We start from the raw sequence: 14,839 nt of genomic DNA, 5'->3' as shown, positions 1-14,839 counted from the left end.
AATAGGATGGAACTAGTATTTCCATTAAAAAAAAATTAAAAGTAAGGTTTTGAAAATGGTCCTCATTAAATTGACTTCTGCTTCAGCCTGATTCACTAGGGAACATATTTGTATCTGGAGCTTGGGAATTTACTTTTAAGAAGAATGAATGCAATGACATGCTGTAGCCACCTATAATGGCAGGATGATGATTTGGGATCGCCTTTCACTTCCCTTGTGGGACCCAGAGCACCATGCTCTCCCTGTCCAGTTATGGATGGCTTTGCCATGTCACTACATTCATTCTTCTTAAAAGTAACTTTCCAAGTTCTTCTCTCCACTGCTATGTTCACTGCAATAGGTGCCACTAGTCCAATGATTCAGGGCCAGGGCTGACTGGTTTAAACCCGGTTGGTTTTAAAAATGACTTTAAAAAAGAAAACACTCCTTTTTAATTGATTATTCATATTTTTTAAAGTCTGTTATCACTATTCTCCAACCCTCTTACTGGAACAACAATGACTGAATTGAAACATTTTAACTTTAACAATTTATTGGCAGCTGTTCATTGTTAACCAGTAGCCACAAATAGTTCCTTTCTTAAAATCACTTTATTTATAGTGCAAAAAATGCTGTTCAGAAACAAATCCTTCAGTTAGCATGGGTTCAACAAAAACAGCTTTATTTAAAAGAGCACTTTTTAGAGAACAGTTATTATTGAAGCTAGTGGCCATAACATCTGGACTTCATTTTTCAACTTATCTTTTTCCCCATTTAGTCCAATACTGGTGCAATCCCATATACATACACAAATTTTTGGCTTGTTTGTTGTTGTTTTTAACTTTTTCTCCAACCTTTTTCAGGGCAATGCACAGCATCATAATTCTGGGCTTGCACATCACACAGATGCAGATCTACCAACATGAAAAGAATAATGTGCTTCTCTGGAATTATCACCTGACTAAATGGATTGTAGTTCTGCAGCCTTCCTTGAGCTGGTGCCTAATATGTTAGACTACAACTTCTACACTCCTATTAGAATGAAACTGGGGTGATGGGAGATGTAGTTCAATATATTTGGAAGGCACTCAGTCTAGGAAGGGTGCATTAAGAGATTGGGTTGCAGCACTAGGAAGTGCTGTGCTGGGCAGAGCAGAACTGCTGAAGCCTATGTTCCTCTGCACACAACACAGAGTATAAAATGGAAAAGCCTACCTAAACAAACACCTAATAGTCTTAAACATGAGCAGACATTACAGGGAAGAGGGTATAGTTATAACCACTAAGTGCAATAAAGCACACCTCTCTTGAATTTTCATCTGCCCCATAGAGGCAAAATCTCCAGTTCCATTTAAACAAACAAACAAGCAAACAAACAAACAAAAATCCCTTCAAGAAAGCATCTGAACTGTCATAAAATACTATAAAATGCTAAGTCATTTATCAGTGACAATAAAAATTATTTGGGTGAGGATGGTTTCAGCTCATACAAAAGGTGCTCAACACAGACAATGCCTACACAACTAGAGACCCAAAACAAGCTGAACCCATTAGCGAAGGACCAGGTCCACTAACAGCAGAGTATAGCAACTATCACAAGCAACAGATTTGAAGTCTCAAACCAAGGCAACAAATGGTTAGTTACTTACTGTATTGTTGTTATATTGGTATTATCACAAAGAGGGAGACACATGTGTGGGGTTTTCTTTCCTCAGGTGGCTGGTTTTAAATACAATGGAAGAATGAAAGGAGACCAAGTCCCATGTGCTTATCAATGTTCAAAAACACTGATTTCTTTAAAAGCTTAATGTGTTTTGGCCTTATCACCATTTGGTCTTCTTCTTTATAGGAAATATAAGTTTTTGACTGTTGTATAGCACATGGGATTTTTTTCTCCTTTTATTCATCCACTGTGAATACATGCTTTCCAGTTTTTAAATACAAAAGACTTTAATGTGGGTAAGTGGGAGATTGCCATTTACTGCTCCATCCCAAGCAGCAAAATACATTTGCCCAGTTCTGAGTTAGCCAAGTAAAGTGGCCTGCCAGGTGGGTGACAGCTTTCTCCTTTGGGGACACACAGCAAGGACATGAGGCTTACTGAGTGCCTGGTGAGCCACCATATATAGATGGTCATCGGGATTCAGCTTGGAAAGTCACAAGTCCCAATTTAGCCTCATGCCAATTTCCATTAGTCTCAGCTGTTGGCATCCTGAAGTTGCAGCCAAACTCAAGTATTCATCCAACAAGGCTTTTCAGAGACAAGTAGCCTGGGCTGCAGCAGATAAGAACACAATTGTGGGAAGCACAATTGTGGGAAAGTAAGTACAGGGGAACCGGAATGAAGTGGTAAACCCCAAAAGGGAAGGGCAGCCTCTTTGAAGACAAGAGGTGAACTCAGCTGTGAGCCACTGAACATAGAAGGACATCAAGTGTGAGTCAGACAGATAAGGAGCATGGATAGCTCTGAGGGAAATGTAACAGAAATGTAACTCCTCCAAACCACTGCAAGCTAACTTTAGAGGTTCTTTGGGGCCTGACTGAAAAAAACAGGAGCAACTCCTATGTCAGCAAACCATAAGAAACAGATGAAGATCTCTTCCACTTACACATCATCATTGCTCAGATATATTGTCACAATGTTCAGTGTAAAAACCTTTCAAAATCTGACAAGCATCCTTCAGCAAACTAGCATGAAATATTTCAGACAGGCATTGTTATAAGTCAATGTGTACAGTTGGTCTGTGCATTCAGAGACGAGGCTTGCAATCAATACACAGTGGAGACATCTGTTTCTCAAAGCAGAAGCAGGGCAATTCTTGATATTTTGGCCAATAGGACAACTAGGGAAGAGAAAAGGAGGAAGCAACTTGGTTGGAAAGGTTCCCAGAAGGCAATCATCCAACAAAAACTTCTGAAAGATTAAGAGAATTTACTGCATGATCTCTTGTACATTGCTATTCTTTAAAAATGAGGTTTACCCTGCCTGCAACTGTTTTCAAAATTATGTACAAACACATCAGAACAACAACAAAATCTTGAAACAGGGAACACTCCAGCTCTGAGTCCCATCCAGTCATGCCCTCCTCCAGGATGCTATTGTTGGCGAGTCAGTTCTGAGTTATGATGACCCTAAGGCAAACCTCTCACCGGGTGTTCTTGGCCACATTTATTTAGCCTTTGCCTTCCTCCAAGTCTGAGAGAGTATGACTTGCCCAAGATCACCCAGTGGGTTTCCATGGCTAGGTGGAGATTCAAACTCTCCTCTCCCACTCATAGTCCTATACTTAAACTACTATGCCATGCTGGCTTTCCCTCCAGGTTACTCTGTTCCATCCCTCCTTCGTCCAGGTCTTCAACAAGGAGTAAGCATTTTGTGGCTACTGAACATTCTAAATTGGCTCACTGGATTGTTGCAAGGAGAAGTTACCTTTGCCTTCCTTTAAATATTTTTTTCTCTAAATCTAGTGGTTCCTCTTGTCTGTTGATACCACCACCTCATGTGTCAGCTACATAAGCACCATTGAGATAATAAGTATGCTACTGATGTATCAGATAAAATGTGTTGAATCAGTAGGACTTGCACAACTGTAACTTAATGTAAGATTACTATCCTTATTAACCACACTGTTTCTTTTTAAGATTCAAAATATATAAACTAAATAGAACTGATTACCACTGGAATTTCTAGTCTAAAAATAATTTTTCAAAGCTCTGACTACAATTCCCAAACCCCTGTCAACTGGCCATGTTGGAGGAGATTTGGGGACCTACAATCCAGTTCCCACAATATCTGGGAACCTACAGTTGAGAATCACTAGTACTGCATAAGCAATCCTTGATAGGGAGCCAACAGTGTACTGTTTTGTTGCACATGTACTTTAATGACATGTTAGCACACCTACTATGAGGATCACACAGACCTGAATCAGAGTTTAAATATGGGGCAAAAAACTTCCAGCCCTCCAGATGTTTTGGACTCGACCTCCCACAAGTCCCAGCTAGCATGAACAATGGGAAGGAATTGTAGAAGCTGCGATCCAAAACACCATGGGTGCCAGAGATTTAAATGAAAATGCACACTCTTGGTAGAAGTGCACCAAAGTAGGAGAAAACAGAAGGAAAACAGTACCCCTTTGGGAATAAATAATTGCCACTTTATTGAAATAAGCATGTGTGGATTCCATCCAACGGAAGCTAATCTCCAAGATGCCAATGTGAAGGAAGGACACAGCATGCTGACAATTAAAGCATCAACTGGCTGCCAGCCAGTATCCAAAGGCAGGAAAACCTGATAAAGGACACTGAAAAGAGACTGAAGGAGGAGGGGAATGCCCCATTAGGAGGGAAATCTCGTTTCATAGTCCTTTCTTAGAAAGGGTGGGTACCCTGCAAAAACCTTCTGGTTTAGAGAGGCATTTATTTTCTAAATGTCATGCAATGTATTATCTGCTATATATATCTTTAATCATAATGTTTCTATCAATCAATCAATCAATCAATCAATCAATCAATCTATTTATATTCTACCTTTTTTCCAAAAGAGGGACTTAAGGCAGCTTTCAGAATAAAAACAGACACAAGTAACACTACATGTTGATTTTAACAAAAAAGAAAACCAAACAAAAACAAGAAGTTAAAATTAAAATAATATTAAACTGTCCATAGAATTGAAGTCATATAAAACATTAACCTGAAAACAAAAATTAAAAGAGTACAGAACTAAAACAGAAAAACCAGTTTCCAAATGCTTGCTGGAACAGAAAAATCTTTATTTAGTGGCAGAAAGACAGCAAGGAGGCAGCCAGCCTAGCCTCCCAAAGAAAGGAATTCCGCAGTGCAGGAGCAGCCACAGAGAAGGCCCTCTCCCACATTCCTACCAAATATGTCTCTGAAAGTGGTGCAATTGAGAGAAGTGTCTCCACCAAAGATCTTAAAATTTGGGCAGGCTCAGATGTTTTCATTCAACATTTTCTATTTACTTGCTGTTTCTGAATAATCTACAGAAGCACCAGAAAAGTGGGATTTATGTTTTTGTACAAACCAAGGGCATGTTTAAAAAAATTATCAGGTATTGACTCACAGCAAGAAAATATGGGCATCTGGAAAACTCAAGCCCAGGCCTGGCTGCAAGTGGCAATATTCAGTCACAGCCCATCCAGCAATGAGAAACCCAGTGGTCTCAAAAAGATGAAACATTTCTCTCATTATATAGTAGCATAGCCCACACTGGTGATCAGCAAACTGGTCAATATCTCTCAATAACCTGTAGTTTGTACCCTCAGCTCTTTTGCAGCAGGGAGGTCTTGCATATGCTGTCTTGCATATGCCCCTCAGTACAGGAGTAAGCAGGGTGCAGTCAGGGGCCACATGTGGCCCTGGAGATCTCAATTTGCAACCCCTGAAGTTGCACAAAGCCTCCATTGATACGTATTGATAAATGGCCAGTTTTTCCCCCTTCAAACCCACTGAAACTGGACCAAAGCTCCCATCCATAACCTACTCCCCTCCCAAAACCAGCCAAAAAATAGCCGAAAATGAAACCAGACTGCTTTATCACACTAGTGGCCAAACAGGATTTAAACGAGTTAAACTAGAGAAAACCAGTAATCGTCGTGTGATAAACTTCAGCCATTTCCTGATTTTCTCTAGTTTAACTCTTGTTTAAATCCTGTTTGCCCGCTAGTGTCATAGAGTCACAACATCTTCATGCAACCCACTGGGAAGGGCAACCCCTCCATCTTCTTGCCTTGACTTAAAACAGGGCTAGGGGGCATGTGGCTCTGAATTGGACTGTATATCCCACCATTGCTTACCATAGGCAATGCCGGCTAATGCTAATAGGAGCTGCAGTTCAACAGCAGCTCCTCTGTGGGCACCAACTTTGGTTATCAAAATCTGAACTTTCATCAGTTAAAAATGATGGGCTGTTCTTGGTCCCATGTGTACAGGAAGGACTTGAGAACACAATTGCTAAAGATTCCATGATGCAGAAGAAAACTGAGCCCCCACCCCAAATTAAACTTCAGAGTTTTGTGTTCATTTTACAAAGATGCAAAATCTGTATGCAAGAGATTGCTATCCCTACTGCCCAGGTGCCTGTGACATAGTTTCCACTGAGTGGTGAACTTCTGTCTGTGCTGTAACCATTTCTGACTGCACATGATCTTTGGATCTGAATACTGCTCCCCGTGTGTACACACACTCCTTGCACTCAAAAACCTAGTGAGTCAGGAAGAGGTTTAGTGTAGAACTCATTTCATTCCTCTGGAATAGCATGCAACTCAGGGCACATTCCAAGTCTGAAGGATCAAGGGCAAACCCTAACCTTTTAGTTAAGGTTACCAGGTGAACTAAGGGACAGGGTCACTGTCCCTTTAGTGGTTATATAGAAGAGAGAATTTTATCAGGAGCCCCTTGCCATGCAAGCAATACCAAATGAAATTTCCTCTTTTATCTAACAATTAAAGTTGTGTAATAACCATTATTGTACTGGGCAACCCGACTTCTAGGAGAAACTCTTCTCTATCAGTGAATCCTCCTGACTGGCTTATGTGAGAATGGTGGCACCAGCAGAAGCACTGCTAGACAGCTTTATCTAACTAACTTATACATCCCCCCCCCCCAAATGTTCTGGTAATGCTAGACAGCCAGTGTGGTATGGTGGTTTGAGCATTGGACTATGACTCTGGACATCAGGGTTCGAATCCCCACTCAGCCCCAGAGGAAGAACAAGGCAAACCCCTACTGAACAAATTGTGCAAAAAGAACCTGTGATAGGTTCATTTAGGGTCACCGTACATTGGAAAGGACTTGAAGGCACATCTAGTGGTGCTAGGTAGGGGCATTATGAATAATGTGTGGCATAGTTGTTTGAGCATTGGACTAGGACTCTGGAGACTTGGGTTCAAATTCCAACTCAACCATGAAAACCCACTGGGTGTCCTTGGGCAATTCATTCTGTCTCAGTCTCAGAGGGTGGCAATGGCAAACCCCTGCTGAAGAAACTTGCCAAGAAAACCCCATTATAGTTTCACCTGGTCATCATAAGTCAGAAATTACTTGAAGGCACACAACAAAACAGAAAGGGTGGATAGATCCACCCTTTGAGTAGAAGGCCAAAAACAAAAATTAAGGTTTTAGAGGGATAGGACAGACCTTTCCAGGACCCTGGAATAGATTCGATCTTTCTTTTGCTGTAAGCAATTTCCTTTTGTGTTTCATCTGCGTCTCTGTCTTCTATAGTTTCCTAACTCCACAGTGAAGTCAGTAGCAGTAGCTGTTGTATCTCTGCCTCTGCCCTGGTCAGGGAATAAATTATTCAAAGTAACTTAAATTTTATTTGTTTGTATCTTCCAAAAAGGTCTTAAAATCCAAAATAATCCTGTGGCATTTAGGTAATGTGCAAGGAGTCAGACAAAGAAAGCAGCAAACATCTACAAGGACTTTTACCTTCCATATGAACAATGGCAAAAATAAGCTTGGGAGCTCCATTAAGCTTGGAAGCTTAATTCAGCATAATCAAAGAGGTTTGGTGTTATCTTCTATTGATTTATTTGGCGAGTCTCCAAGATTTCCTGCCTAATGTCTATACTCTCTCTCCCTTTCTCTCTCTCTCTCAATGTGCTATTCTATTCTTAGACTGAGCTCCTGTGCAATATTTGACTCCTGAGGAAAACTTGGTTCTTTAGCTTTAAAACAACTTACTTGCAGTTTGCATTTTAAAATCGCCTTTTACCTGCTCTTAGATTTAAAAAAAAATCCAGAATGAAAAGAATAGCCACAGTGGACTAAAAAAATAATCTGATTTTGTTTAAGGTTGCAAATCTATACACACTTACTGCGAATGCAGTGGGTTTTACTTCTGAGTAAGCCGTGGCATTTTAAATTTATCTATTGCACAATTTGTGCGCTAGCTGTTAGGATTTTATCTTCTATTGTGCAAAAGTTTATTAAAACACACACACACAGGCGACATATTTCCTTTTACAAAAATGACTAGCCTGCCCAAAACACACGTAATAACAATATTCCTGTAACTGGGCTAAGGTGCTATTTCTGTTTTAATTCCAACTTATGGGATACTTTAACATCTTTTCTATCAGCTGTGTGCACCAGCAAAAAAAGAAAGAAAGAAAGAGGTCCAATCAAACTGGAATAAAATACCTTGGTGTTCACAAGCACTTACATTTCCCCATCAGAGTGCCTTAAAATAAGACATAGCTGCATTAGGTTTGAGGGGAAATGGTATTTCCCCCCTGTGTTTGCTCTTTTTCTCCCCGAAGTCCCAAATGACAAGGTCACTGCACAACACACACATGCAAACATAGATCCAGTTTCTTTTAGAAGATTTATTTTCTCATTGATTTTCTTATTTCTTTTCCTGCTGGGAAGGAAGTTGTTTCTTACTTGTTAGGCTCTATTACACCACTCCTTGCTAGAATGTGTGGTGTGTGGAGCTGTAGCTTTGTCTGTAAATATGTGGTGCTATATGGATACTAAGTTATGTTTTTTGTTTTATGGTGTGTGTTTTTTACTGGTCGTCTTAAACACAGATCCAGTTTCAATGCCTTCTTGTTTCCTTCCATGCCTTGGTCCACACACAGGCGACACACCCTCCCTATCTGGGCTGCAAATCCAGTTCTTGGAGGCCCACCCACCCACCTACCTCTAATGCAGGCCAATGTGTGTGCGCCTGTATGCTCAAGCCATAATCACACATGTGCTCCCAACCACCCATCATCCACAGCAGCCTTTTCCTTTAGGAAAAGGGGGTCTTTTGCCCAATGGAGGCATGGCAGCAGCATGTGCCTTTGTGAGGATTTTGACTCCTAGAGCAGGCAGGCGTGTCTATGCACATACACACACACACACATGTTCCAGGCATAGAGGAAAAGAGGACCTTTTTTTTCTTTTGGCAGCTCTGACCATGCTTGCAATAAAAAGGGAGGGTGATTCCCATCCCACCCAGGCTGGCACTATGGCATCCTCCCCCCCCCCTTTTCTCTCTCTTTCTTTCTCTTTCTTTGCCAGCCCTGGCCCCCTCCTCAGTCTCCCATCCCCAAGGCTGGCACCCTTTGGAAGAAGGCATGGCAAAGCTGCCCAGAGAAAGAGACCTGGAGCCCTAGAAACTGGATACAAAAGGCTTTGGAGGCATCCCCATCCCCACCACCTCCTCTCCCTGCTTCCCTTTGCCCAGATCTTTGGATCCCCTTCTGGGTGCCAGCTCAGGTGGCATTGCTACCCACCCACCCCATCCCTGCCCATCCCCTGCTTACCTCCAGGCTGGCAGGTTGTCAGGCGAGTTCCGGCTGCTGCATCGCTCCCTGGAAGCTGCTTTTCTTGCTTGTTTGCCTCTCTGCCTGCATTCCTTACATTGCTTCCAGCGCCATGTTCCTGCCACTTGGCAGACAGGAGGCAACTGGGCTCCTGGTGCTGAGGATGCTGCTCAAGCTGATGCTGCTGATGCTGCTACATCCGGGCTGCCGCCGGCCAGGGCTCCACAGCGCCACACAGTGGTCAGCAGCAGAAGAGGCCTCTCTTGGGGGGCACAAGAGAAATGCTGTTTGGTCTGAGAGATGCTGAGGACTCCACAATCCTAGCAGAGAACCTCCCAGAGCTGGAACAACTGCTAAGGCAGATCAGAGAAGAGAGAAATGCTGTTTGGTCTGAGAGATGCTGAGGACACTACAACACTAGCACCTCCCAGACCTGGAACAACTACTAAGGAAAATCAAAGAAGAAAGTGCAAAGGCAGGCTTAATGTTGAACATAAAGAATACCAAAATAACAACCACAGAGAACTTACACACATTCAAACTAGACAATGAGGAAATTGAAGTAGTAAAAGAGTTTTCATACCTGGGATCAAACATTGATGGGAACAGGGACTGCAGATGGAAAATTAAAGAATAAGGATGGGGAGAGCAGCTACAAAAGAACTAGACAAGATCCTAAAATGCAAAGACATACAACTCACCACAAAAGTCAGAATTGTACGAGCCATCGTATTTCCCATTAGCATGTATAGATGTGAGAACTGGTTTCAAGAGTTGCACCCGAACACTAAAACCACTACACCACACAGGTTCGTTGTTGTTGTTGTTGCTGCTGCCATTGCCTTCCCCTGAGGCTGAGAGGTGTGACCTGCTTGAGGTCACCCACTGGGTTTCATGGCCAAACAGGGAATCAAACCTTGGTTTCCAGAGTCACAGTCCAACACTCAAACCACTATACCATGCAGACTTTTTCTTATTATTATTATCATCCCACTTTCCCCACAAAATTGGAATTCAAAGTGGTTTACCATTTAAAAGAACAGTACAATTAAAAACATACAAAAGTTAGAATTAAAATAGAATTAAACGATTACATTATTTAAACACTTGTTGTTGTTGTTGTTGTTGTTGTGTGCCTTCAAGTCATTTCTGATTTATGGCAACCCTTAGTGTGAACCTATCATGGAATTTTATTGGCAAGATTTGTTCAGAGGGGGTTTGCCATGGCCTTCCCCTGAAGCTGGTCCAATGTCAGTGGGGCAGACAATTGACTTTGCACTTTAGTCCAAATTGTAAAGAAGCCATCCAAGTTTCAGAGACCTTTTTTGATGATAGGATTCAACATATTATACAATTACTGAAGTGGATTACCACTCCACTCTTCCTTTGGAACCACCACTGACTCTGTCATTCACCCTGACCTAACTCACAAAGTTATAAAATGGAAAGGAGGAAAGCGATGTTGTCTTTGACTCTAAATTTTCTGGAAGAATATGGTGCATAAATCAAATAAAAGAAGAGGAGTAACATCCTCAAATCATTCACAGCTTTCTTGCAAAATGGAAGCCTGTCACTCACAGGATCTGCATATTTCCAGAATGGAAATTGTTGGATCGAGCCTGCCACAGCTGTTCTGTCTATGTTACCTCTCAAGTGGGGATGGTAAATGATGTTGAACATAATGTTGACTTCAATTTGCATTTTAAAGGAGGCCTGCATCCTTTTTAGCAACTTGAAGCTTTTAAATACATAGCAGTAGATATACCAGGCTTCCTTCTGCCACCCTGATGTCTACATGCATTAATTGCAGGAATCTTGTCATGGGAATGTTTGTCATTTTCTCAGTTTCTTCATTTCTACAATCTCCTGTTCCTGGAGCTCATGAGAGCTAACTTCATCCAAACCACAATGCAACTGTTCAATTTAAAGGATCTGTCCAAGATTTTGTACCTATTTGGTAGCTAGGCTTCAGTACATTGGACAGCTCCCTCAACATCTGATCATTCCCCAGAGCAGATTCATTGCCCTGTGACTTGGAAGCCATCAGCCATCATGGACACTTGTTGTAGTAAGGTTCAGGTGCCAGCATTCTCACTATTTGTGTGTGCAATGGAATGGGAGAGCCATCTTATCCTTTGCCTCAGGCAGCAGCATGCCTACAATGAATGGCTATCAAAATACACAGATTCTTTCCACATGGCCAAGCTGACTTTCTGCATAGCCATTGAGATGCACTGAAGCAAAGGTGATGTGTTACTTGTACAATGATCTTTACGGGTATTCCACAAAGGGGTCATACAGAAGCATACTGCTCTCCCCAGTGGTTCCTGAGATGCCATGCCTAGAATGAGACATTGTACTCTTTGCTTATAGGGAAGATTGAGAGCCCCACTGTCAATAGTGGATGTTCATAGAGAAACAGGCTGTCAGTCTCACTTGGAAAAATTAAATCCAGGTGCTAAGGCAGTGCTCCCTAACCTAGTTCCCTCCAAACATCATGGAGCAGAATTTCCATCTTCCTCAGACAGTATGGCCATATTGACTGGGAATGACAGAAGCTCAAATTCAAGACATTTGGAATCCACAAGGTTGAAGGAGACTGTTATCATGGCTCTGATAAAAGCAAATGGAAGAAGCAGTTGTAATCCTGTGGCTGCTTAAACCATACTAAGCAAACAATGCCTTAAGCTTACAAAGAAATATCCTTTAAGGCAGTGGTTCTCCCACTGTGGCCCTCCAGGTGGCCTGGACTTCAACTCCCATAAGCCCCTACCAGCTTGGTCTATGGTTAGGTATTCTGGGAGCTGAAATCCAAAATTTCTGGGGAGCCAAAATGTGTAAGTAACTCGTTTAAGCCATACTCCCACAGTCATAAATACAGTACAAGAAAAAAACAAGAAGGAAATTCTGGATTTATTTTTAAAAACATAATGTCATGAGACTCTGGCCATGGTTAATGGTTTTCCATAAACTGGCAGGAAATGGCAACCAGGACATACTAACCCAGTTGGAGTGGAATTTATATAAGCAAGGATGTTTATATATGCATAGACAAGCAGCTTGTGTCTATTTTTTCTTGGCTTTTAGAACTGATCCACATAGTCTGCAGGTGCAAACACCCACACCTTCCCAGAATCCTCTTTTTAGAAATATTTAAACACTGTCATGTCATCTAAATCACACCATCATCACTCTTCCATTTATATATATATATGTGTGTGTGTATGTGTGTGTGTGTGTGTGTATATATATATATAATTTAAAATGTTTAGAAACATTTAATTTGAGCTACACTTAATATGTCCATCCCTCCAAACACTGATGTGAAATTTAAACACTGGTGTTTTTTCCTCCCATGCCTAAAAAAATTCATACTTTTTCATGCTTTTGGAAATTAGTTTTGCATATGTGATCCAACAATTACTAAGGGGACTTTATAAGTAGTAACTTAATTAGTAGACATAGCAAAGTAGAGTAGATACTTAATAAGTAGACAACAGACAATGAAAAGAAATAATAATTCTATTAGAGTGATGTTACACACAGATGAATAACACTTGCATTCTGCAGGAACAGGATACAATATACAGTCTTCATTTCCACTGGAAATCCATCTAAGTCAGAGAATACTATGTGAAGAGCATCAGAATCTTCACAACCCAATATCCCATTCCATGGGTGAGATCTATCATTTTCCTTGATGCTTCTGATTCAATGCAGGCCTAAAATAAAAAGTCATTGGCCTGTTACAGACTGCCAAAATAAAGCTGCTTTGGGTCTCTTTGGAGGTATGCTATTTATATGATACATGGGTCCTAAGAGTCCAGAGGTCGTGCCAAAGCCACACTCCATTCCTAAGCACTGGAGTGCAGCTTTGGGGCAGCTTCCAGATTCTTAGGATGCATGCATCATTTAAATAGCATACCTCCAAAGAGACCCAAAGTAGCTTTATTTTGGCAGTCTGTAACAGGCCATTGTTTGGAATGTTGCATACTGAGTTTGGTGCTTAATTATTATTTTTGTTTAAAAATAAAGTGTAACTGTTTATTGATAATGTTGTAATCTTGGCTAATATTCAATAGGATGGTTCTAGTGATGGAACTGTTTCCATAAGCAAAAAATGGAGTAGTTTGAAACCCCTCCTTGATGTATCCCTCATGCCACTCTAAAAGATAATCCAGGAAACCCTCCACAGCCAGGTTTTTGGTGTCACAGAAGGCAGCAGGAGGAAAGATGAAGGAAAAGGAAGACATTTCCACTACATGAATACAAGGCTGGGTATCATGCAGCTCTCCAGATGTTTCTGGTCACGCTTGTCCTCATTCCATAGACAAAAGCAGTACCATGTATAGAAATATTGGTCCGCACATGCTGCTTTTTGCCCATCTTTGTTCTAACTACTTCTCACTACATGTCAGTTATTCAGTAAATAAAATAAATAAATAAAATCTCATAATTACCCTAAATACAATGTTATCTGCTTCTACTACTGTGGCTTTAATGAATCCAAATGTAAAGTTACCACATCTTTTAATAATCTAAAATGGGTGACTATACAACTGCCATTATTACAGCAGAAGAGAGGAACTTGTAGCCCTTCAGATACTGATGGACTCCAGCTGCCATCATTCCTGATGACTACTCATATTTATTGGTCGGAGTTATAGTACAATTGCACCTCTGAAGGGCCATAAGTTTCCCATTTAAACTTAGACTGGAAGTATTCAGTTGCAGCTGATGTTATTACCTGTAACTGGTTATTTTGGGGGTGGAAAAGCAAGTGTGATTTCAAAAGTAAAATGAGTAACAGTCAAGTTATTTTATTGGTATAATGAATTATTTTAGTTCCTTTCAACAGTTACTTTTAAAGGGCAGTTTAGGGGCAGTTTCAGATAAATTTTTCAAGTGGGAAACCATCTTGCTTTCTCTTGGTAAAATAATTCGGATCTATCTGAGTAGAACTTGGAAAACTACGTTTAAGAAGTAACGTTTCCCCCCTTACTAGTTACCAGGTTTGCAAAGTAACCCATTGCCATTCCTTGTTTCAGTGCTGGAAAAGTAACTCATTGTGTTACTTTCCCCTCTGCCTGATGTTGTTTTTTCAATCCTTTGAGAATACAGCTCTGATAAAAGAATGGCATAATAATCAAGAGAATCTGCTGAATGTTTGTTCTCCATTCTTCCCAATGGTAGTTCCTGCTCAGAAATTAAAGCTGTGTGGCTCTGATCCAGCTGCCTCTGAGCTGATGCTTCGGGAATCTGACTTTTGCCTGCCTTAGCAGTAAATGACACAGTATATTAAATGCACAGCTGAGATTTATTTTCTTTTTAATTCACAAGGAAGCAGGCTGAGAAATGATCTTGTTCAGGTCCACCTCACATGGATAAGGGAATTCTCCTCAGGCACCCCCCCCCCCCCCCCATTCACAAGGATTTCCCCCTGGGGCCCCCCCCCCCCCCCAATTTCCACTATTGTCACCAAGTGAATTTTTATTTTATTTATTAACATCAATGTTGATGTGAGGAGGAGATTAGGGAGGAAAGACCAGCTGTGGTGGAGGCTTATTGAAACCTTTGTTACC

General features: G+C 41.1%; 1 protein-coding gene across 1 annotated transcript in view; it reads right to left on the bottom strand.

The window, feature by feature from the left end:
• Window positions 1–9,443, bottom strand: part of PAK5 (p21 (RAC1) activated kinase 5) — a 148,479-nt gene extending 139,036 nt beyond the window's left edge. Inside the window, exon 1 of the mRNA XM_042445112.1 lies at window positions 9,258–9,443. The gene's annotated coding sequence lies outside the window, so the exon portion shown is untranslated. The remainder of the gene's footprint in view (window positions 1–9,257) is intronic.
• Window positions 9,444–14,839: the final 5,396 nt, after the last annotated feature.

This window comes from Sceloporus undulatus, chromosome 1 (genome assembly GCF_019175285.1).
Source record: "Sceloporus undulatus isolate JIND9_A2432 ecotype Alabama chromosome 1, SceUnd_v1.1, whole genome shotgun sequence".
NCBI classification, from domain to species: Eukaryota; Metazoa; Chordata; class Lepidosauria; order Squamata; family Phrynosomatidae; genus Sceloporus; species Sceloporus undulatus.
This window is presented reverse-complemented; position numbering and strand designations above follow the sequence as displayed.